This window comes from Corvus cornix, chromosome 4, assembly GCF_000738735.6.
Source record: "Corvus cornix cornix isolate S_Up_H32 chromosome 4, ASM73873v5, whole genome shotgun sequence".
NCBI classification, from domain to species: Eukaryota; Metazoa; Chordata; class Aves; order Passeriformes; family Corvidae; genus Corvus; species Corvus cornix.
Window position 1 is genome coordinate 35,392,300 of NC_046334.1, and position 24,776 is coordinate 35,417,075.

The 24,776-nt window shown below is 37.5% G+C and overlaps 1 long non-coding RNA gene across 1 annotated transcript in view; it reads left to right on the forward strand.

The window, feature by feature from the left end:
• Nucleotides 1-2,839, forward strand: part of LOC120409861 — a 154,871-nt gene extending 152,032 nt beyond the window's left edge. The window contains exon 5 of the long non-coding RNA XR_005601678.1: nucleotides 502-2,839. This is a non-coding gene — a long non-coding RNA (uncharacterized LOC120409861). The remainder of the gene's footprint in view (nucleotides 1-501) is intronic.
• Nucleotides 2,840-24,776: the final 21,937 nt, after the last annotated feature.

A 24,776-nucleotide genomic window follows, 5' to 3' on the forward strand; every position in this document is an offset into this window, starting at 1 on the left:
CTCTTGATAGCCAGACAACTTTCCTCCATTTCTGTTGCTGAGGCACTGCCAGAGAATGGTAGAGAAAGGGATTTACAATTTTAGCTATAGTTACATTTCAAATGCTCAAGAAAGAAAGAAGAAACTCTAAGAAACGTGTTATGAAGCCAGCTTAAATTCTTTTGTGCTTGGGAATACAATAAAATGCTACTAATTAAAACAAGAAGCCTTGAGGGAAATCCTTTAAAATGTAATAGAAAATAATAACAGTTTGAGAAACCTGGGATGCTTGTGATGCTCTGTCTCTCCCACTCCTTTACTGAAGTAAATCGTTGTTTTATGTTTAGAATTTGATGCATTATTTTCTAGTGAGTGAGAAACAGTCTGTGGATCTTTTTGGGGCAGTACTTGATTGTGGAGGCTTGGTTCATTCCCTGTTTTTTAGTTTCTGAATCACTCTGTGTACTTTGATGGTGGTTATATTTTGGGACTCTCTAATGAGTAGCTTATAATTTCTTACAGATTTCAAAGGAAGACTATACATTCTCCTGGAGTTTATCTCTGTATTCCATGGGAGTTGTCTATAAGAGAGCCTACAAACGTACTGGATGCATCTCATGGCACTACCCTTCTTCACGTCCCATTCACATCTTTATATACATAGCTGTGTGTGCATGTGAGAGTATGAGAATTAATGGTGGGAATAAAGTAGAAACTCCTTTTCAAATAACAAGGTATAAATAATTGCTTATAATTATGTAGGATAAAGAATGAAAGCCAGATGATGGAAAGATGATAACCAGAAAGATGGCTTCTAGTAAAATCAGAAAGGTTAGTAAACAGTTCTACAGGCTAAATGACATGGAAAAAGAAGATATTTTGTTTATTTTTTAGTAAAACATGATTTTATTGAGGTAAAATGCAAATGTAAGATTAACAGATCTTTATCATTAATTAATCTTACTTAAGAGGATGTGGCTTATAGGTATTACTGGCACTATTAATCACAGAATCACAGAATAAACTGAGTTGCAAGATACCCAGAAGGGTCCTCATGTCCAACTCCCAGCTCTGCACAGCACCATCCCCAAGCATCACACCATGTGCCTGAGAGTGTTGTCCAAACACTCCTTGAGCTCTCTCAGGCTGGTGCTGTGACCAGTTCCTTGGGGAGCCTGTTCCAGTTCCCAGCTGCCGTCTGGGTGAAGGATCTTGTTCTAATATCCAACCTAAACCTGTCCTGACAGAACTTCAGGCAATTCCCTTTGATCCTGTCACTGGTCACCACAGAGGAAAGATTGGTGCCTGCCCCTCTGCCTTCCGTAGACTCTCAGCTGTAGACTTGAGACTAGAGGTCTCCCCTCATCCTCCTCCTCTCCAGGCTGAACAGACCAAGTGACCTCAGCTGCTCCTCATACGGCTTCCCCTCGAGGCCCTCCACCATTTTTGTTGCCTTCCTTTGGATGCCCTCTAATAGCTTAATAATATGATTCTAATGTTGTGGCACCCAGACCTGCACACAGCGTTTGAGGTGAGGCCGCCGCAGTGCAGAGCAGAGTGGGACAATCCCCTCTCTTGCCCAGCTGGTGATGCTGTGCCAGGTGCACCCTAGGACATGGCTGGCCCTTCAATGTCACATTGGTGGCCTGAGATAAAACCCTTGCCTCCATTTCTGCCCAGGGAGTCTTAGCCACTCTAATGCATCAATATTGAATTAAATTTAAAGCTAGTTAAGAGAAAGAAAGGTGTGATAACTTCTGAATTGGAAAGTGTATGAAATATAATCATTCACTACAAATTGAGATGTGAGAAAACTTAGGAAATTAATAAGTGGTGGAAGACTGAAAAATATGCATCTATATTCTGGCTGATCTAAATAAAAAGAAAAATATTTTTGAAGAAAGAAGCCAGCTCAAAGTTTAAGGGCTCAGTGGGATTTTATCATCAGAAAAATAGGCAGAAACTTTCACAATTTTAAATCTTGCTTTTAGCATCTCAGGCTCCTGAGAAACTTGTCTTCTTTAATAGCTTTAAAATGCCTTTGACTTTTATAGAGTGACGCAAGTATTAATCAAATTAGAACATCTAACTGTAGCCTTTATTCATTTTATCTCATCCCATTCATCATAATCTATCCATATAGAGTCTTCAAAACAAGAAAAAATGTCCATGAAAGAAAGTTTCTAGTAAAAACCCTGACAATCTAATAGACATATCAAATATGTTATTCATTGAAAGGACTGCAAGCTCAAATTCAAGTTCTGAGTCAAGAGTGGATTATGTCTACTGAGAATTGTATTTCTCTCCTCACATCTGTGTTTCTTGGTGTCCTTACTGTCTTCACTAATCCTTTGATTCATAAAGACAGAAATGTCCTCTAGGGTTCAAGTGATGTGTGATTGACTAGAACATTCCCTGTTCATCCCAGCAGGGTATGATGCAGAACAAGATAGTCTAGAGTACTGTAATTGATTGTTTTATAAGAGAAGCTTTCCTCTTCCTTTAAAAGAGCAATAATATAATCAGGGAGAAAAATTGTGTTGGAGTTCAAACATTTAGCATAATGTTGAGCCCTCGAAACTTTCAAAATCATATTTCAATGTTCTCAAGGCAGTTATTTGTATAGTGATATCACTGTCTGAAAATTAATTTGATAAAAATAAAGCTATGTGCATATTCTACAGCCATGTGCAAATTCTATATTTGTCAAAATTCAAATTCAAGCTCTGTAAATGATTTTTGTTATGCCATGTATTCAAACTTTATACTTTGCTTTTATCTTTCATTTTATTCATAATTACACATAATTCTCTTCAGTCTACGCTGTGTATTTTTCACCCCACTACCTTCAGTCTCTCATATCTGGAGTTGATTTTTTTTTGTTATTTTTTTCCTTAAGATGATTGAATTAAATAAAATACATTATTCATCACCTCATGACATGAGGTTTTATCTCCAGGACCCTGATGTAATAAACAAATTTCTTACTGCTAATGTCACATAAGTAATTTTTCAGTACCCTCACTTCCAGCAAAAGTTTGGGTGTGCAAATACATAGCTCCAGCTACAGGAAGAGAAGTAATTAATCTGCAAATCAAAAGATGGTGCCACACAGAATTAAAGGCATTTTACTCTAACACATTCTGAAGGTATCAGTTTAATTCCTTAGGTGAGATGCTGATCTTGTTTTCAGCTACATTTTTTTTACAAAATTTTGGCCTTTCTTTTAAGGTTTCTGTGAAATTTTCCTAAATTCTTCTCTTGCAGTGAAACAGTTATGGCTACAACACTGTCAGGGCTAGTAACTATGGGCTTTAGATCCAGTTCCATCAGAAAAGGAGCAAGCCAGACAGACCTGGCAGGCTGGGAAAAAGTGGGATTAGAGCAACGGACCAAGAGATATTTCAGGGGTTGCCAGTGAATTGTCCCAAAGCAGTGGCAGTGATGTCTTGTTCTTGGAAAGTGGTTGCTTAGTCTCATCCTTTATTTAGTGGAGCTACCTTACTTCTGAAAGAAGCTACAGCACATATGACAGCACCATCAATGGCACTGATCCAAGGGCTTTCTTTTCTTTGTTTAGAAAGTGTAGACAACCTGTCATGTGAAGCAAAATAAATACCCCATGAGGCCCCCTGTTTCTAAGTTAAAGGAGAATTTAAAATATTGGATAATCATTGAAACATTCAAAATTATTCATCTATAAGGTGAGGAGAAGTATCTATAAATTACTTGTACTATAGTATTTCATTATATGTATTAAAGTACTGACAAATACTTGTTTATTACATTTCAAATGTGGCAATTTTTTTCCTTTTTTTTGTAAGGAATTGCATGAATTTCTGGTTATGCATTAATTTACCAGCTGTATACTAGGGCTCATGGTCTCTCATAAAACTTAAACTTTTCTCCACCTTTTTTCTCAAGAACAACTTTTTCTAATTCTTTTCTATGATAACTGGTTAATAAGCATTTAGATCTATTGTCAGTACAGAGATGAGAGAAACACAAGTGGCTGAGTTAAAAATATTACATGTAACTGTTTTCTGTGTGTTATCAGTACTGCAGCTTGTTTGACAGTAGCTCTGTCTGTTCTTTGCAGTTATTCTACTGGACTTGCTTCTCCTCTTCAATTTCATCTTTTTGCTTCTGCTAGCAGCTTGCAAGTGTCTTTCATAGGCAGTGTTTGCTGTTCAGGAATGTCCTGCTATTTACTACTGCTTTGTATTTAAATAATACAAAATGTATGTTGAGCACACAAATAAAGCAATAATTTCTTACACCAGGGCAACAACAGCAGTCATTGTCAAGGAAAGTTTTGGAGCATCACAAGCAATGGTAAGACTGTGCTATGAAGTACTGTTATGGGGTGGTTCAGATTAATGAAAATTAATCTGTATGCAAATGCTTACAGCAATAAGTCTAAGTGCAAAGTGCAAATAAACCTGCCAGTCTAATTTATAAGCTCTTTTTCCTTTGTTCTGTGGCACCCTTGCACTTATATGGACTGCAAGATCATGCAATTGGGAACCATATGAATGATGGAACTGGCTTTCACTTTTTGCGTGACTGCCAGGTTTAACAGTGGATACAACAATCAGTGGTGTCCCATATCTGTGACAACATCTGCCCATCTTCTTGGCAGGGCAGGTCTAGTCTCTCTACATTGCTTTATTCCACCTACTGGCAGTGCAAAACATATGAATCAGGACCATCCTCCTCCAGAACTGCAGCAAGGGAGATCTTGAGCCTGAAGGCAACTTTTGCTTTACAATATTGACGTAATGTTCACCTCCTATATAATGGTTTTCATAAAATAACCGTGCTTTGAGATCTTTGGCACATTATATGACTAATGAGGAAAAAGGTAAGAAAATTTTAGTAATGATATTAAACCTTAAAAAACCATGACAGAATTTAGCTCCATGCTGGCATTTTATAACACATCAAATGCATACCTGGAAGTCAGTGAAGTTGCACTGACAGTTGATTTTGGCTTGGCATTTTACTACTGAAAGAAGCGATGAGTGTGTTCACTTCCTTAAACTCTGTAAGGTTATTGTTAGTCAGTTAAACTTTGAAATGCTGTAAGATAAGAGATTATTTGAGCCAAAATGGAGTGCTCTGCAAGATTGTAACTGTGCTTTAAACTGAGAAGGTAGGAAACTCTCAGGAGACAGTTCTATATCTATTCTGTTCACTCCATCAAGTACAGTACTTTAAATTTTCAAGATTAACAGTCTTCACCTACAAACTACTGAAGGACAGGAAACTTTTACAGATTTCATTTCCAGTGTGTGTGACAGCATCAATGCGTTTGTCACTCTCAGCAGTAGTTTCTTCCTGAAACATTTTGACAGAATTGGGAAGCATTAAAATAATTTTCACCTCAACATTAAAAAAGTCTAGTAACAACTCGGTATTTTTCTACTTTATTCAAAGTATGAGTGACAATAGCTGCAGTACATTTCCAGGTCACATGTGCACTGTCAGTCTGAAAGACATCACTGGAGTTCTGAGAAATGCTGATGGTTAAGGTACACAGACTTGATCATTGTAGGTCAAACTCTGCATTTGGATTGTTGCCATTGAAGTTGTTAGATGTTCCTGGGATAATGGTGTTTTACTCTAGACCTAAATAAAGTAAAATGAAGTGGCAATCCAAGCTGATCTATTTGTCATCTTTTGAATAACGTATGTGCATCATTTTTGAGTAAAACTTGATTGACAGGTGTATGTTGTCATTGTTATTGCAGGGCTATTAATTTAATTGCAATTATCTATAAATCTTAAATTAAGTCAGTAACATTTGAATTTGCATGTATCTTCCCTACCATGTGTCGGTTTCCTTTTGGGTTTTTTTTATCCCTTGTGGTTTGCCTAAAAAAACCATTTCAGGGATCAGTTAGCACCCACTTGTTTGCCTAGTAGATTGCTGCTGTGTTTAGGCTGCAATAATAAGCTATACAGGAACCGAAACTTCAGAGAAAGAACTTTTAGGAAAAGCAAGGAGTTTTCAATGGAAGAGAGAAGAATTTTATACCTTATTGAAAAACCTCGTTATGTGAGAGCAGTGACTTTTAGTACAACAGAGCAACATTCATATACTTGTGGAAGACAATAACGCCAGTCCCCAAATGCACCTTTCATTAGTGAGTAGGAGGGTGACCATAGTCTTTTCTATGCAGCAAGAGAATAAAATGAGTTTAAGATAAAAGATACTGTCTAAACAGTTGTCAGATGCCCTGAGCACAGACAAGGGTGGATTACTCTGATTTAGAGACACTCTTGCAGATCTTGGCATATGAACATGGAAAAGAGATGCATATAGAGCTGGTTGCTTCTGGAATCAGCAGGGCATGGATAAATTACCTCAGAGGCTCTGATCAGTGCTGCTTTGAAGAACTGTGACAATCCAACATCCACGGCCCCTTGCAACTGCTGAACTCCCCATAACCTTCTGCAAAGATGCTTTAAAGTCTGTTTCATCTGCAAGAGAAAGACATTTAAATTACATTTCTTGAACAGTTTAATGTAGGCCTAGTTTTTTAACAAAGAGAAGAATTTATTGTGAGTTAGTATGTCCCTAGTTTTGCTCACAATATCTGTTTTCAGAAGGATGTTACTGTAGCTACTTAAGAGGTTAAATACAGAACTGATTTAGGATTACTGCTTTACTTTTAATTCATTCATCGGGTTGAAAAAGGCAGAACATACTTTTCTACTGAATAAATTGCAGATTGTATATGCTGGGATTATTTTTAACAAATGAAGCTCAAGTTCAAAAAAGTTTGAAAATTAGGTGAATGAAATGAAAAATATTAAAGGAATGTTTACTTTTTAAAAGTAAGTCAGAGAAAATGCAAATTTTAAAAGATATTTCTGCAGTTGCAGTTGAAAGAAATATTGTAAAATCAAACTTTCACAACCAAAGAAATAATAAAGGTTTGATAAGATATAGTAAAACTAAACTGAAAGGACAGTAATTTGTTTAGGCTTATTGCATGTAATTTTATAGAAGATTAAAAGGGAAAATGACAGATAAGGTAGCCTGTGAATTCAGATTTGTATCAGTGTGAGTAAAGTTCAAGATAAAGTACTGCTTTTAAAGTTCTGTGGAGCTAAAAGCTTCTGAAATGAAATGAATTGAAATGTTGCTCTATTTTTTCTGTTTTCATTATTGGATTATATAGCAATCTAAAACTTCAAATACCCTAGTCCCTTATGCTCAATCTGTTATTTATTTGTTTTTCCTCATTCAAGCCAGGTTATAAAGTTTTTTTGCCATATTCGCTTATTTGTTTGTTAAATCTCAGTTTCAAAAATATTAAGTGACACAAAGCAAATTTCGAAAGATAGTGAACATTAGCCATTTTCCATGATGTCAATATGTATTGTAAATTAGCTGCTGTGCTTTTTATGACATGTCCCCATAAGTAAGCAAAATGTAAAATACACTATCCTATGGAACAAAATCTTTTGAAACTGACAAACAGACGTAATTTCTTGGCCAGGGTTTGGGGGTGTTTTGTTTGGGTTGGTTTTTTTCGTTTGTTTGTTTTTTCTGAAGGAAATTGCTGGTTTTTATTTATTTATTTTATTTAGTGACCCTTCTTCTGGGTAAAACCTTTGAGGAAAAGGAAGCTGGATCGTGTAGCAGGCTGGGTACCAGAGGCAGTATAGCTGACCTCGCACATTAGGTGAGCCTGCACTGTGTCATGGTCTCCTGGCTTTCACAACCATCTTACTTGAGATGAGTGACACATTCTAGCAAAAGGGACTTTGGTTTGTGACGACTCCTGTCACTGACTGGCAGCACTAATACCTGAGTAACTGATAGCATACAACCCATCCAGGAGCTTGAGACAGGGACTCATAGCAGAGAATTAAAAAGCAATGCTTTTCCACTCTCACACTAGTTGAGCAAGAAGACACAAAGAAGGAGCTATTCTGACTGTCTGCATTTTCTAAAATACCTGATCATTCTAGTATGATTATGGAATTCACTGAATAATTACTCAGTCAATCAAATAGTCTCAGAAGATGAAAGGTCAGCTTATTTCCCACCTGTCTCCTTCCCCATTAGCCTGAATAGTACTCTAGGAAGTGGCCTGACTGTCCTGCTTGTTGGGCTTACAGGACTGGTAGGAAAAGGCAATGACTGCTCACCTTCATCTCCCCATTCTGTTCTCCACCCCTCAGTCTGAGAAGAGCCCAACTAGTGGACAGGTTGCTATGAAGAGATGATTTAATTTCCCTCACTTTAACCTTCCACTATTTTGCATCAGTGTGTTATAGTTACTATTCTGCTCCTGAAGTAAGCGATTTCATGAGGGTCATTACTGAGCTTCAGTATTATTCTTTTACTTGCTGGCCCTCTCCCAGTTTATATTAATCATGCTAGTAACACATCATTTCCAGTAGCTTGGGTGAACTGCACCTTTATTGCTATGTGCTCTGCTTAGTTATCTTTATTAATAATCTCTCATATTAGCTGTATTACTCATTTTTCCTTCTTTATTTATACTATTTTGTAGTTTTGGATGATCAGCTCCTCTGCAACTGCATCTAGCAATCCATTTCTCAGTGTCTGAAACTGTGGTGCTTTGGATGGTCAGGCAACATGGAAACTTTTACTGTTAGCTTTCCTGGTTATCAGTGGAGACATTTTGAATTTCTTAATGGGAGGGCTGTTTCCACTGTGTCTGTTTTCCCCAACTGTATAAAAACCTGTAGTTTCTTTAGTATAGTTTCGTAGTACTCTTTCCTTCTTCTTTGGATTTGGTGGCCTTATTATAAAAGATAGCCCTTGGGTGTAGTGCCTCAAAAATATCCAAGTCATTACAGACCCAATAGTTTTCAAGAGAAAACCTCTTGTAACAAAAATTCTTTGCTCAGTGTTATTTTTGAAATTATGTCTTTGTTTTCAGGACTAACAAAACTGAAGGGATTAAGCAGGGCGATTCCTTGGCATTCCAGGCAGGAAAAACAGATGGTGTGTGTTTTTAGAAAAGATTGTTTTAGGACCTGTACACTGAAAGATTTTTTCTTTATAGAATTATAAACATTTAATGCATCTGGTTTGCATTTAATTGCCTTATCTCCTAAATAGAATAGATTTTCATATTATTAAGAATTCATAATCATTAAAGTAAATGTAGCATATAAAATGACTTCCCACCAACTGAGGTGGGTGGCAGACACAGCGGGGTGAAGTTTCTTACCTCAAAACTTGAAATCTCCCTCAGGGATCTAGGAGGGGAGTAACACACCAACATCAAACAGAACAATAACAAAAGTATTGTGCATCTTTCACGTAAACACACTCAGAGAGGAAGTAATTGAAATGCTGAAGTTTTTGTAGCAATATTCAGACATTTTTTATTTTATTTGTTTATTAATCAGCATAACTTTAATGGTTGGAATATAAAGAAGAATTCACTGCCTATAAATTTCAGTGGCAGTTTTCCCCAGGGTATAATTAGTAGTGTTGGGAGATATTTTTTGCTTCATTTCAAATATACAAAGCCTGGCCCTACTTCTACTTAAGTCAATCGCATGACTATCATTAACTCTCTCCTGTGATAGCCCAGTTAAGCTCAGAATGAAGGAAATTATTACCAAGATGCTTTACTTAAAGAAATGGCTTTAACTGAGGTAAAAAAAGCCTGACATCAGCTATAAAATAATTTAAGATTAATACACATAAACTAATTTATTTCTCTCCATATGATAGATGTCCCTAAACATGGGAGGGACCTGGAATGTGGAACATGGAATAATCAGTGTAAGAACTGGAGAACTTAAATATGCAGTACTGTATTAGTAAAGGTCTTTATGATAAGAAGTGAAAGAAAATTGTCTGGAATATCTTTTGAGAAACAAAGAAGTATGTGGAATGTATAGCACCCCAGAACACATGCTAGAAGAAAAATTTATTGCCAACAGTATTTACTTGAAAGAAAATCTTTGGACTATTATTGGGATTGATCAGCATAGGACACTACTTAAAATAATTCTTGTGTAAATATAATTATTGGAGCATAAGAAGCATTTTATTTGTCAGTAAGCCTTGTCAACAGAACTTAACACCTCAGGCAAATTTATCTGTAACTTATTCAGATCATGGCTTGAATTTTGCAGTTTACAGAGAGAAATGGTAATCTTTCTAGTCCTTCCCTCTTAACCAGGAGGGCTTTAATCACTGTTTACTAGACTTTGTTCAACACTGACAATCTAGTCTCTTAAAATTATATTTTTTCTCTAGCTCCAGTTTTGAAGTAGTCATAAATATTCTTGTTCTGACTCCTCAGTCTTGATCATATGTTGAACAACACCCAAGTTTCATCAGAAATTTTAATGTCAGGGGACCTGAGTACCCTGAAAAATTCTGAAGAATCCTGTAAAACAGCAACCATTTCAAGGTATTTATAAAGCCACATAAAGCAGCACTGCCTATTACAACAGCACAAACAATGACAAAACATTAGAAATACAGACCATGTGGAGGCTGGCAAAGTATTTTCAGAAGTGACTGTAGAGTTTTCATAACTTGATATCAAGCCAAACAACTCAAAATATACCAGAACATTAGCAGAAAATTAAAAAAACAAAGCAAACATGAAGACTCATATCTGAAACCTAACCTAAATCTAAACATTATATTTCTTTGCAAATCCAGTCCATTGAAGCTTGTTATTTTCCTACAAGAGCCAAGTGAATTTAACATGTGTGAAAGTAGCTTGGGAGTGACTGTATGTATTACATGTCTGAGAACGTATTATTTTAGAATTAATTGTCTGACTGCATATAACATTAAAAAAAAAGTTCTAGAATTTAGTTTGGAAGGGTTTGGACAGCAAATACTTAATAATTATGTGTAAATGGCAAGTTTAAAGACCTATTTAGGAGTATCTCATAGAATCCTAGGTCACAGAATTGTTTAGGCTGGAAAAGACCTTTAGGACCATTGATTCCAGCTGTTAACCAAGCACTGCCAAGTCCACCACTAAACCAGATGGTGACTCAACACTTCCAGGAGAATGCTGTGGGAAACAGCATCAAAGGTTTTACCAAAGCCCAGGTAGACAGCATCCACAGCCTTTCCCTCATCCACTAAGTGGATGACCTTGTCACAGACAGAGATCAGGCTGATGAAGCAGGACCTGCCTTCCACAAACCCCTGCTGTCTGGCCTGATCTCCTGGTTATCCTGGACATATTATGCGATGGCATCAAGATGATCTGCTTTCCCAGCACTGAGGTCAGGTTGACAGGATGATCTCAGCTTCGTCTTCCAACATTTCTTGTAGATGAGCATCACATTTTTAGTTGACCAGGACCTCCCATATTAGCCAGCACTGCTGGTAAATGATGGAAAGTGGCTAAGTGAGCACTTCTGCCAGCTCCCTCAGCACCTCTGGATGGATCCCATCTGGCCCTATGGACTTGTGTGTGCCTGAGTGGTGTAGCAGGTTGCTGATCATTTCCCCTTGGATTATGAGGGTTCCATTCTGCTCCCATCCCTCTCTTCCAGCTCAAGGGGCTCTGTATCCTGAGAACAACCGGTCTTTGTATTAAAGACTGAGTCAAAAAAGGCATTAAGCACCTCAGCCTTTTCCTTGTTCCCTTGTCACTCTTTTCCCCCTTATTCTTTTCTTTAGCCCTCATTTTGTAGCTGATGTATTTATAGAAAATTTTTTTATTGCCTTTTACTGCAGTCACCAGATTAAGTTCTAGCTGGACTTTGGCCCTTCTAATTTTCTCTTTACATAACTTTAGTCCTGACTGTCGTGCATTTTCTTCCAAAGTTTGTGAACTCCCCTTTTTTCCCTGAGTTCCAGACAAAGCTCTCTGTTCAGCCAGGGTGGTCCTCTTCTCTGTCAACTGTTCTTTTAGCTCATGGGAACAGCTTGCTCCTGAGCCTTTAAGATGTACGTATTCATGCAAACTCATTTTCTTTAACATTAATCATATAATACACATTTAACTGTTTAAATAAGAGTGGTCTAATGTCCAGACCTGTTGATTTCTCACTCTTATTTTTGGTGGGTGATCATTAGCTTCATTACAGGGTCTACAGTAGGCACGGTCTTCTTTGAAAAGGTTGGCCACTCTGTAAACTGTTTCTTTCTATGTGTATAGCATCAGATCCTTAAGTGTGGTAAATAAACCTTTCTCTTTAAAGATCATTATGGTGATTTACTTATGCTGAAAATGTGGAATATAAAAGTGTGTCTTATTTTATTTGTTTTTTTCTGACGGCAAATTTATCTTTGTATCTGGGATTTCCCATTCCTTTATGGGCTTCACTATGTAAGGAAAGATTTTGATTTGCTGTTGTTATGGTATCACTAAATGTTCTTTTGCTGAAGCTGATTTCTGTTGAAAGTAATTGAAGAGTTTTGGAGGGGTTTTTGTGTGTGTGAAAAGCAGTAAGGTTTAATATAATTATATTAGCAGGAGTTTAGATGCTACAGTTTTTAAATTAACAATAATGAATATGTTAAAATGAATAAGTGACTTATACTTTGAGAAATTGCAGCTTAGAGGGCTTCATCTTTGTTGTAGCTGACCCACATAAGAGTCCTATTCCTGAACATGCTAGATTAGGAGGGAAGAGAGAGGAATTATTTTTAAAACAGGATTTGCTGTTCTCTCCTAAAGGAAAGTGCCCTACATCTGTCTCTGCCAGCAAAATTCAGGCTCAGCAGTTTGATATGACACTAATTTACTTGCAGAGAGATTTATAAACCTTCATAAATAGCAGAACAATATGATTAGGTAGTAGTTCTGTTGATTCAATTACAACAGAGGTTTAAAGATACTAAGGAAAAAATCAAATGGCCCAAGCTGGAATTAAGCTTTCTTAATGGAATGGGGAAAAAAAACCCCAGCAGTGATGAAAAAGAAACAAAGAATTTCTGCTGTGATCAAGCAGGGAAACCATTTCTTAAACTTTGATAGATGTATTGTATTAATAGTTGGAAATCTGGACCACACATCACTTTTTGAGATGTAGATTTAATTTATAACTTTAGTGAATTGTTTTAAAAATTATTTATTTCAGTTTCCACAGGCCATTTGCATCTTTTTGTACAGATTAGGCTATGTACTGGATCACGCCCTCAGAAAAGTACCCAGAATACTGGGAGGACTTTTTTGGTAGTGACATATTATACTTTTATTCCCTTTAATGTGTCATGTCAGCAGTTCTCTGACCATGTCTCCTTTTAAGCTGAGCAAGGCAGGAGTTACAAACTAACAAGCAGTATATGAAACTGTTTGGAAGCTCAGCCATATGTTACAGATATGATGTGCCTCTTGCTCTTTGTCTTCTTTGGACAGTTTCCTGTGAGAAGCAAGGGTTCTCTACTGAGATCAATAGGGACAATTTATATGGTTGCAAACTTCAGCACCAATCTTCAGTCAAAAATCTGCAATGGACAAGGATTTATTTAGGAAAAGGTTTTAAGTGCCACTATATAAAGCTTGGCTATGCTCTTTTGCTCAGCTACTTGTTTGGAGAAATTTACATATATGTACATATTTGCACATAGAAAATGTTTTCCATATTTTTCTGGCAAAACATTTTGTAGATGCTTATTCAGCTTTCTTTACTCAAGAAAATGAGTATTGAGTGCTATCAATAGGTGCAGAAGTTATTTAGAATGTTGAACACCTGTATTTCAACCCTAACAGTAACAAATATTCAAATGCACATAATATTTGGTCCTGTCATTCCAAGAAATACAAGGTTTTTCCTCAGCTTGCTGTCAGATTGCTTTTTCCTGTTCCTGTCCAATAAAAATTAGCTGTTTGAGCAACAATGCTGGATTACAACACAAACTTAAGTATAATGTACTAAGCCCTATACCTTGGAGTCTAAAGCAAAGATAAAGGGAATTTAGTGTGTCTGTTTCTTCGAAAAGACTCATGTTCAATCCCCTTTTTTTTAAGCTGATTGCTTCCCAGTGAATATGAAACTGAATTAAGAATAGTCTTTTGAACCACTAACAATTGTGTCATTTTTAAGATTGTTTTTTGGGTTTTTATTCTTTTGTTTGATGCTTGCATTTCTTCTTGCTTTGTGGTTTAGGGTTTGTTTGTGGGTTTTTTGGGGTTTTTTTGGTTTTGTTTTTCTTTTTGGAGGGGAGTGTTTTTGTTGTTGATGGGTTTGGTTTTGTTCAGAGGTTTGTTTTGTGATTTAGTTGTTTTTTGTTATCTTTTGTTCTTTTTTTGGAAAGGGAGAATTGGAAGGAGGAAAGGACAAGCTGTTTACCTGCTTTTTAGTTCCATTTGTGTATTCTTTATAATTTGGGTCATTAATGACTTACGGAATGTCTTGGATATGAATACTTAAACTGGATGGTACATGAAACTTTTGTAGACTTTCCACTGAGAGATTCAATGAAGATAGAAGTGTATTGATGTGTGCTGTTCTGAATTATGGTTAGCTGCCAAATACATTGAGGAACTATCTCTGAAGAAACAATTCCTTCATGAATAAAGACCAAGGAGAACAGACTCAGGAAGGGAAGAGTAGAGGTTTAAAATTAAAATCATTTGGCAGTGTCTTTAACAGTAGGACTTAGGGATGAAGAAAATATTTTTGCTATCTGAGGTTATTCCATGCTTAGCAAAGTTTATGTCAGTAGTTTATTGAGACTCATGCATATGTGTATCTCTGTGGTGTAATAATAAATTGATTAAATCAGTATATTTACAAAGGTGTAAGAAGTTCTTTGTAATATATTCTTGATGGCATCTGTAGGCAAGCAGAGAGAAGCAACTGGATCTGAAGACCTTATTTGCAAACATGTTCTCACAGGGTTTGAAGTGATTTGAAGTCAAATATGCTATTGCTGGAAATTATGTTTACAGGGACCATTGTCTACCAGTCCTATAAGGGATTATTCTTAGCAGTGTAAGGATTCTTCTTAACAGTGCCTTATATCATGAATACGTCAAAGAGCCTTGGACTGAGTTGGTGGAGAGGGAAAACGTTCTCTTTTAATTGCTATATGCTATATGCTAAAATTGCAGCTTTGGGATCTTGTGTGTCACTGTTTCCACTGAGGGCTTACTGCAAGTGATAAGCAGTCAAATCATGATGGAGCAGCACAGGCCACTTTTCTGAGGGTATTAAGGTTTACAGCAGCTGCTGCTTCCTGCTTCCTGCCAGGGGGTTACTTAGCTAGCAACAGACCTGTGCTTGTTTGTGCTGGAAAAGCTCTCCAGAAACCTTCAGCACCTGGAGACCTTCAAGCTTGCACAATGAATTATGATTGCTGTACAACTACTATTAGAAAGAAGAATTTGATTACCCTGACAGCTGCTCTAAGTGGTAAGAGAGTGTCCAGCATATTTTCATTTTGGATGTGCTGTGAGAGACCATTCACTGCTGATTTCTGAAGTTGCTTTTTTATTTTTGTTAAATTTTTATAGTGATTATTTAAATATGAACTTACATAACATTTGAAAATGTGGAGGTGTTTCTCCTGAGGGGAAATCTAGGTGGTGTATTTTATTTCTCCAACTTTCTGACTGCATCCTTGGAAGAATGGTAGCACAACTGGTTAGGAGCATTGAAACACTGAACCCTTCTCTGGGGTCTGGAGAAGATTAATGCAGTTGGAATTGAATACAGGAAAAGGTGGTTGTTTTGGAGGGGGTAGGTAAGCTGGAGACCCTTCTTTCTGGTCAAGTCCTTACTCTGAGCCCATGTCTATTTACAGCAATGATGTTTTTAATAACATTTAACTGCTGACTGCTGCTGCATCAGCAAACTCAGCAATGAAATATCCCATCAGGCCTAAGCAAAGCTCCAGCACTAAGTTACCAGTGGTCCTGTCTGGAAACTAATTAATGGGGCCTGCATTTTCTTTAGTAGTGGATCAGTTTCCTGGAAAAGCCACTGGAAATAACACCAATTCTCGTTCTGCTTTGGTAGAAATCATAACATTCCAATAAGGTTGCAGAAGCCATTGAATGAAGACTCTACAGAACCAAATTCTACTCCACATGAAAAAAAATAAAACTTGGTCTTTCAACATAACTGATTTTATGTAAAACAGTTCAGTTACTTACAGTGGAAATCCTATTTTTCTGATGCAGTTATTTGCAAGAAATATATTTACACACAACTTGTATAGTAAGTCAAACTTACTGGTTTGTAAGAAAACTGTATTCCTTAATACTCTTTCATTAAAGTGTTTGGCTCATTCTGCTTATTACACCTTTTTTTTTCCTTTGAATAGTCTATGCCCTTTCTGTGAAATATTCCCCAATATATCTGGGAACATATGCCCAAAATGTTCTCATGTACTCTGCAGTCAGAAGAGTTATCATTAATTTTTTCAAATTAGAAGATGAAAATACAGACATGTAACCTAAAAATGTGAAGATGTTTTCTTAGGTACAATCTGTCCTTTGAAGGAAAAGAAGGAAAAAAGATGTCTGGTGACTTTTTTTTGGTACTATTTTGTGTTGTAACTCTAACTGCCGGTATACTGAGAGGAAACAACATCCAGAGGGAATAAAAATAAAGCAATTGTTATGGATTTCCAAAATAATGATTTCTGCTTCCAGCAAAGTCAGGATCTTATTAGGTGATGAAAATATCCATAATTCAAACTTTAACAATGCAGAAGACAAAAACTCAACCACCAAAACACTCTTCCAATGGCATCTTTTATACAACTCATAGAGTGTAACAGGGTGGCCAATAAAGTATAAAATTATGCATTTATTAATTCAAAAGAATTATTTTCTATATAACTTCTTTCCAAGTTATATAGAAGTATACAGATAGTGATGAGATAACTTATTCTTTCAAACCAAAACATTTTAATGGCAGGCAAGAGAGACTAACTCTACAGCTTTGCTCTATTCATGTCCTGTAATGTTTAACAGAAAAATATAAACAACTAATTATTCACTCAGCCATGTATATACCATCAAACCAATCTTTTGCAGAAAGTGACTGAATTAAATGTTGCTTGTTTGAATGCACTTCTGCCTATCACAAAAGAGAGTAGAAAAAAAATTCCTGAAAAATTGAAATCTCTCCTTGCCTTGACAAACACAACATAAATCAAGAGCTCCAGGTTGTCTTTCAGTAAATATAAACACATCAAAGATTCAGAAAAGGTTTGTTTTAAGCAAGTCACTTCACAAAACTTTCTTTGAACCTTCAGGGTTCAAGCGTTTAACTGTATGTCAGAAAACTTTTGTGACAGTGACTGACCCCACTTCTTTCTTGTTCCCTTTAATACAAGATATAATCCAATAGACTTTCTACAAAAAAAATAATCTTAGTCTTCTTTGACCTGCTGGACCTTTATGTCAGAAAGCTGTGACACTGGGCTCTGGGACTGCTATTTTTAGTCTCTCAGTATGTTTGGAAGAGATAAATCAAAATCTTGAAATTATCTGTAGTGTTTGAGATAAGGAAGGATGCAAAAAAAAAAGTTCATTTACATTTCCCAGCATAGACAACATAGATACAAATGTCTTCAAGAACACCACTGTGAAAGGAAAAGAAACCAAGTTTAAACTGGATACTCGACACAAAATTATAATAGTTTCTCTCGTCAGCTGGGAACCCTGGCCTGATTTCCTTATGAGATCCTGCTTACATGCATCAGATCTTGTATCTCAGGTTGTCCTCTTTGAAGAGAGTACCTATCAGCAAAGTTTATGTTAAATTTTCTGTCCAACCCACATGGATCCTTTTTTTTCTCCTGCTCCTCTTATCTTCACCCCATTTCTTCTGCTTCACCCCATTTCTTCTGTCTCTATTTCATTCAGGCAAAAGAGCGATATTAAACTTGAATAAATCAAGGATGGATTCACCTTTTTTGAATAAGTAGATATTCTGCTGACAGATGGATCTCTTCAGCTTATTGATGATTTTCCAGTTTATTAAAGGTAAGCCCTCAGAACTTCATAATCAAAATGATGAAGTTCTTCATTCCCAGAACTTTCTTATATGAGCTTACTGAACAATGCTATTGCTAAAAAAAACCTGCAGTGAATTCAGGGTGTTGGGCTCTATTACTACTGCTTGTTCTGAGATGTGATCTGTTTGCAATCTCTATAGAATATTAATAAGTTTTAGACTGAAATTCAAAGTGCATTTTTGAGGAATATCATAGTGGCCGCAAACACATCCTAGCAAGGAATATTTAAATGTTTGAAGCTTAGCTGCATAGAAGCAACATTACTTACATATCTGTATACACCTGAAGATTTGCATGCCATATATCAAATTGGGAGTCTAATTGCTTAACTCTCGTTATTCATATTTTCTGCAGTGAACCTCACAGAGAAATTATGCCTAGGTTTTTTGTCTGTGTTTGCAAATTGTAGAATTTAGCTAATTAAACTAAATGTCTATGCTAAGTGACTTGCCTCTAATTTACTGCAAAATTTGCCATGCACTTATTGGATTCCAGGGCATTTCACCTAGAGCATATTAGTTTAGCAAGAGCACTTCTGAGTTCCTGCGTAGATTCTGAAAGCCACACTGTGACTGGGGTGTTATTGTCTCTTTGTTTAACACCTGCATTTGTTTCATTTACCTGTCAGTTTTCTCTTTATTTTTGCATTCCAAACAAGCTCCAGCTGCACATCTCATAAGCTGGTATTATAAACAGACACTTAAAAAACTTTTAGGAATTCACAAAGTGATTAAATATTTTAATGTGGGTACCTCATTGTATCTAAAATCTGTGGTATGTAAGGTTGTGTAGTAAGGGGTTAACACAACTTGTACAGAATTAGTTGTCCAGTTTTCCTATTACCTTTTTGACCGAAGAGAAATATGTGTGATTCACTACACTGGAAACCTGTGTAACATACTACCTGTGTTACAGTACATCACAGAAGGTGCAGTTCACATGAGTGTTAGGTACTTCCACCAAAAATTCTTTTCATGTTCGCATTGTTATTGAAAAGGAGCTATTTTTTTTGTTGGTATTGTTGGGCTTTGAAGGCTTTCTAAACTTTTCTCTTGAGAGAATTCTGTCTTGTTATTATTCTTCCTGCATTTCTACATGCCATACTATGACTCACGCTCAGAATTTCATGGCTTTTTTCATTTTATCATATCTATGGAGGAGTGGAACGGAAAATGTTTGCCGGACTAGGCTGGAGATTGCAGATATGGAAATGGCCATTTGAAGAGCACTTAAACAGTTAAATCCAAAATTGTGGTCCTGGAAACCCTGCTGAGATATTGTGTAATCCCAAGGGGATCTGAACTGTAAAAGGACCCTAATTTCAACTCCATGGAAAATCTTGTATCTTGACAGTGATATCTTCCAGTCCAACTCACCTGATGACTCAATCAGGAAAAATACCTGTGTCCTCCTCAGACCTGTGCAGAGCTCAGTTTCATGTAAAATATGGTAATGGTTGACTATCACCAGGGGAAAAAAAAACTACTTCAAGTAATTTCCTCAGTTCTTTTCCCTACCTTTATTCATTCTGTTTTCTTCCTTTATATTTTTTTCCCAAGCTGTCTTGTACTTCTTGGTTCTACACTAACTTGTCCTAGTCTGATCTGCTGTTGTCTTTGCTTCTTCATGCTCTAGCCTCTGCCTCCGTTCTTTCTCTCTAGGCATGTTACCATTATGGGTAGGCATCAAGTTATCTCCAGCAGCCAGAGTCCAGAAGTGACTTGGAGAATCTGGAGGAGAAAAAATATCTCCCTTCCCTTAAGAGGACAGACTACTTAACTTCTTCTTGGAGTACCATGAATGTAGTGAATGCAGTGGTTGTGCATGTCCTGCACAGCACAGGAACACAGTCAGGAAAGACAAATCTTTGCAGAATTCACTGCTAAATTCTGAGCTATTATGCATTTTAGCATATGCAAACTTCATTTTAATAGTGGTATAGTATAGGAAGATCTCTAGGAAACATGGAAAAGGCGTATCCTTATCTCGTGTAAGTCCTCCTACAAGTTTCATGCTCTGCTGCAGGCATTAGGACTTCTGTGTGAATTGGCTCTAAGAGTTTAATAGGGCATAAAAAATATGTTTCTCTTTTGTTTTTTTTTTTATTAAAAATAATTGAGCATTTTTGCCTGAGTTGTCTAAAAATCTGAGACATATTGCTTACAAAATTTTGATGTATCGCTCTAAGTTTTTCAAAATGAGTTGTAGTTAGTGAAATAAATGAGAATTATAAACTTAGAGCTAACAATACTTGACGGAGAAATTCTTTCCTGATTATTTCAAAAGCCAGGCATATTTTCACCCAACACAATAACAGGGCAATTCATGTGCTTCCCCTGGGAGAAAAATCCTGTAGTGGTTTACCTCTCTTGAGATGAAAAAGAAACTGTATGAAGACTTCAGATGCAGAACTACTTTTTTTTCCTGAACTAGTGTCTTGTTACAGTCATCTTGCAGTCTAGCTGCTGGTATACTAACAATGTAAACTACATTTCCATGCTTCATGTGGCAGTTTTGCCTTTGGATAGTCACTATACAGCTTTCTAAGCAGCTGATGAATTCAAGCAACCAGCTGTATTCACTGAACTAGATGAGGTTTCACTAGTGTGGCTGTAAGCAGAATTTGACCGATAAAATGGTCTCTTTCTTCTCTGCAATATTGCTTGCGTCTGCTGGTGAGAGGGTTGCTTGTTTTATCTCAGTGCTTTTATCTGTTCTACTCTCCAGTAAGACCCTTCTTCCAAATGGCTCCATGCTTCCAGGCATATTTTAATAATTCATCACAAAAAGCTAGAGTAAGCAAGATAAATAACACAGCATGATCTATGGCTGTGCCTCAAAGGCAGGAAGCACAAATCGTGTTTAACCACATAAACATCAAGCTCTCATCTCGCTTTACAGACCGCGAGGGAACAGTACACTTGGTAAAAAAACCCAGCTAATCTATAAACACCTGACTTAATATAAAATAAAAAGAGAAGAAATGAATGAGAAAGTTCATAAATTTTATGGTAATTATTTAAAGGAAACGTTATTCAAAAATAGGTGCATTTATGTGCATAACTGTTTTAAAAAAAATTATTCATATAGAACTAACTAAACATGTCAGTGGTAAATGCCAGCTCCATTTCTCTTATATTATATTTTTTGGCTTTCCCTGAAGAAAATCCGCAATAATTATTTAAGGTCTTTGTTAAATCTGTGGGCTCTACATGTTATTTAGGATTATTTGGACTATTTTTGTAAAAGTGGCTCATAAAAATATACCTGACCCTGCAACTACTCGACAGTTGAGTTCTCTTTCTTTGTCCTCCTTCCTTACTTGCTTCAAAGACCCTATGCATTCACCATCCCAACTTCCTCAAGTTCCTAGCAAATTCTGACTTCTATACATGTCTCCACAACTCCTAGTTGTTTTTCTAAATTTTCTTTGGTGATGTAGAGAGTCTATCCATTCAAAATATTTCTAAATATTTATCAGAATAGTTGATAAATTATGAATGTGTTCATTCTATGCTCTAGGGACAGCAAAGACATAAGCATCCCCAATTACCCGGCAGTGGGAAGTGAAGCTATAAAATGGCAATGTGTAGAGGAAAAGAGGGCAGGTTTTTTTGGGATACCCAGTGGGAAAAAAGAGTTGCAGCTTAAAATGTTCATAATAGCATTATCTTCTGCTCTATGCCTTCTGTTCCAGCTTAGGGATGAGAGAAGAGGATTAGGAAACCATGGAGAGAGCAGGAAGATAAGATTCACTGTGCAGACACCAGGAAACAAACTCTGGCTATGATACAAATGCACCAGGAGATGTGCCAGAAATGTCCAATAGCCTCACAGATCTTTCAGCTCACTGGCTTTTCTGGGACTTTTCTTCTTTCTTGGAGATTTGCAGAAACATTAATTCTCAACAATTCATCACAAATCTCGTGCTACATCTTAAAAGATTCCTTTAATTTAGGTATTTGTATACAGCAAGTTTGCACTCTTGAGAATATCTTTCTCTTCAAATGACACTTTTCCTTTGGCCTCAAGTACATTATTTGCACCTTTCTCTTCGCATTCTGTATTTTTTCCCGTAATTCTTTTAGTTTCATAAAGTTCCATTTATTTGTACTACAGATTACTCACAAATTGAGTCATTGGCTCAAGATACAGGACTGATCAAACAGCTGCTTTTATGTACGTTTAAATAAGAGTGATAGTGTGGATCCATATAGCTCTGTTAATTCACCAGGACTTTTGATCTCTCCACCAACTGTAAGTTGTGTAGAAAAATCTGGGATATCCATGGACATTCTCACATTGGCAGTTGAGAGGGCTTGATACAGGTGAAGAACAGCCATGATGGGAAGGACTTGGGGTGCTGGTGGATGAGAGGTTGGACACGAGCTGGCAACGTGCACTTGTATTCCAGAAACCCAATTGTATTGTGGGCCGGATCCAAAGCAGCGTGGCCAGCAGGGCAAGGGAAGGAATTCTGCCCCTCTGCTCTGCTCTGGTGGGACCCCACCTGAAAAACTGCATCCATCTATAGGGTCACAGAAAAGACATCAACCTGTTGGAGCAAGTCCAGAGGAGGCCACCAAGATATCAGAGGGCTGGTGCACCTTTCCCATGGGGAAAGTCTGAGAGAATGGGATTGTTCAATCTGGAGAAGAGAAGGCTGTGGGATGGCCTAATTTCAGCCTTCCAGTACCTGAAAGGAGCCTACAAGAAAGACAGAGAGAGACTATTTACAAGGGCGTGTAGTGACAGGACAAGGGGGAATGGCTTCAAACTGAAATACAGTAGGTTTAGATTAGATATTAGGAAGAAATTCTTTACTGTGAGGATGGTGAGGCACTGGAACAGATTGTTGAGAGAAGCTGTGGTTACCCCATCCCTGAAAGTGTTCAAGGCCAGGCTGGATGGGTCTCTGAACAGCCTGGTGTAGTGGAAGGTATCCTGACAGAGGGGTTGGAATGTGATGATCTTGAAGATCATTTCCAAGCCAAATCATTCTATAACATCATTTAAACAGTATGAATTTGGACAGCGCCCAGAGGGGTTAGCACAGGGTGAATGTTTCCAGCACCTTTTCTTTACGTTTTAGTGATCGTGAGAGACCCAAGTATTCTTATTGATCAGTAACCATATAATTAATGTACAGTATTAATCATGTAACTACCAAATATAATAATTGCTGAAGGAAGTTGTATTGGGTTTGCATGTCCAGGTTTTGGTAGCAGGGGGTCTACAGAGGTGGTTTTGAAGCCTAAAGATTTTTAGACTTTTTCATACTTGTAGCTTTGTAGATTTTTAATATATAGTTGCATAGCTTCAAGTAGTTTTCCTGTCCTCTCTCACAGTTTAGCTATGTGTGCATATAGCCATATTAGTGCACCTGAAAGCTTTCATTAGAGAGTTGCTTTTTATCTTACCACTCTTAATATAATTGTTTGGAAAGGTTTTGTCTCTTGATTCCAGGCAACAGTTTCTGTGAGAAGCTGTCAGAAGCTTCCTCTATGTCCAATATAGCCAATGCCAGCCAGCTCCAAGACTGACATGCCACTGGTCAAGGCTGGGCCAGTTAGAAATGATGGCAACCCCTCTGTGATATAACAGATTTAACAGAGATTAAAAAAAAGTTATTGCATAGATATAATTGTGGCCAAAGACAAATGGGGTGAAAATATATGAGAGGAACAACTGTGAAGACATCAATGTCAGTGGAGAAGGAGGGGCAGGAGGTGCTTCAGGCACCAGAGTTGTGATTCCTCTGCAGCCTGTATCGTGAAGACCGTGGTGAAACAGCTGTGCCCCTGCAGCCCATGGAGGGCCACAGGGATCCAGAGATCCACTGACAGCCAATGGAGAAGGCCCAGGCCAGAGCAGGTGGATGCCTGAGAGGAGGCTGTGATCATGTGGAGGCCTGTGCTGGAGCAGGCTCCTGGCAGGGACCTGCAGACCCATGGAGAGAGGAGCCCACATTGGAGCTGGTTTCCTGGTAGGATGTGTGATCCTGCGGGGAACCCACCCTGGAACAGGCTGTGCCTGAAGGACTGCACCCCGTGGAAGAGTGACCCACACTGGAGCAGTTTGTGAAGAACTGTTGGCCATGGGACGGAGTGGAGAAATTCTTGGAGAACTGTCTCCCATGGTAGGCACCCCACCCTGGAGAAGGGGAACCTGTGTGGAGTGAGCTGACCACAACCTCCATTCCCTGTCTCCTTGCTCTGCTGGAGGGAAGGAAGGTAGAGCCCAGGAAGGACGGAGGAGTGGGAGGAAGGTGTTTTAAAGATATATTTTACTTCTCATTATGCTGCTTTCATTTTGTTAGCAATAAGTTCCATTAATATCCCCAATTCAAGTCTGTTCTGCCCGTGAAGGTATTTGGGGAATGGACTCTCTCTGTCCTTAACTCATGAACCTTCTGTTACATTTTCTTTCCCCTGTCCAGTTGCAGAGGAGAGTGATTGAGAGGTTTTGGTGGGTGTCTGGTGTCCAGCCAGGGTCAACCCGCTACTTGAAAATACACATTTTACAGGGTGTTATGTGAATGTGTCTATTGTCATTGTTACCTTTTCTGTGCTCTTTTTGTGACAAAAAGTTCCTCTGCCATATTACAAGTCCCATCCTCCTGTGTCTCCTCCATCTGCAGAATGAAATGGACAAACTCACAGGACTTGGGAGAGAGGAACAGAAAGACATTCCTTTTCTGGTAAATTGTGCTTGGTGTGAGAAGAAATCTTTATTTAATATTTTATGCAGTAGCTAAATTCTTTCCCTGATCTGTTTCAGAAAATTAAGTACTGCCTATAATGTAAGATATGGGATTAGACAGCAGGTGTTTGCTTCA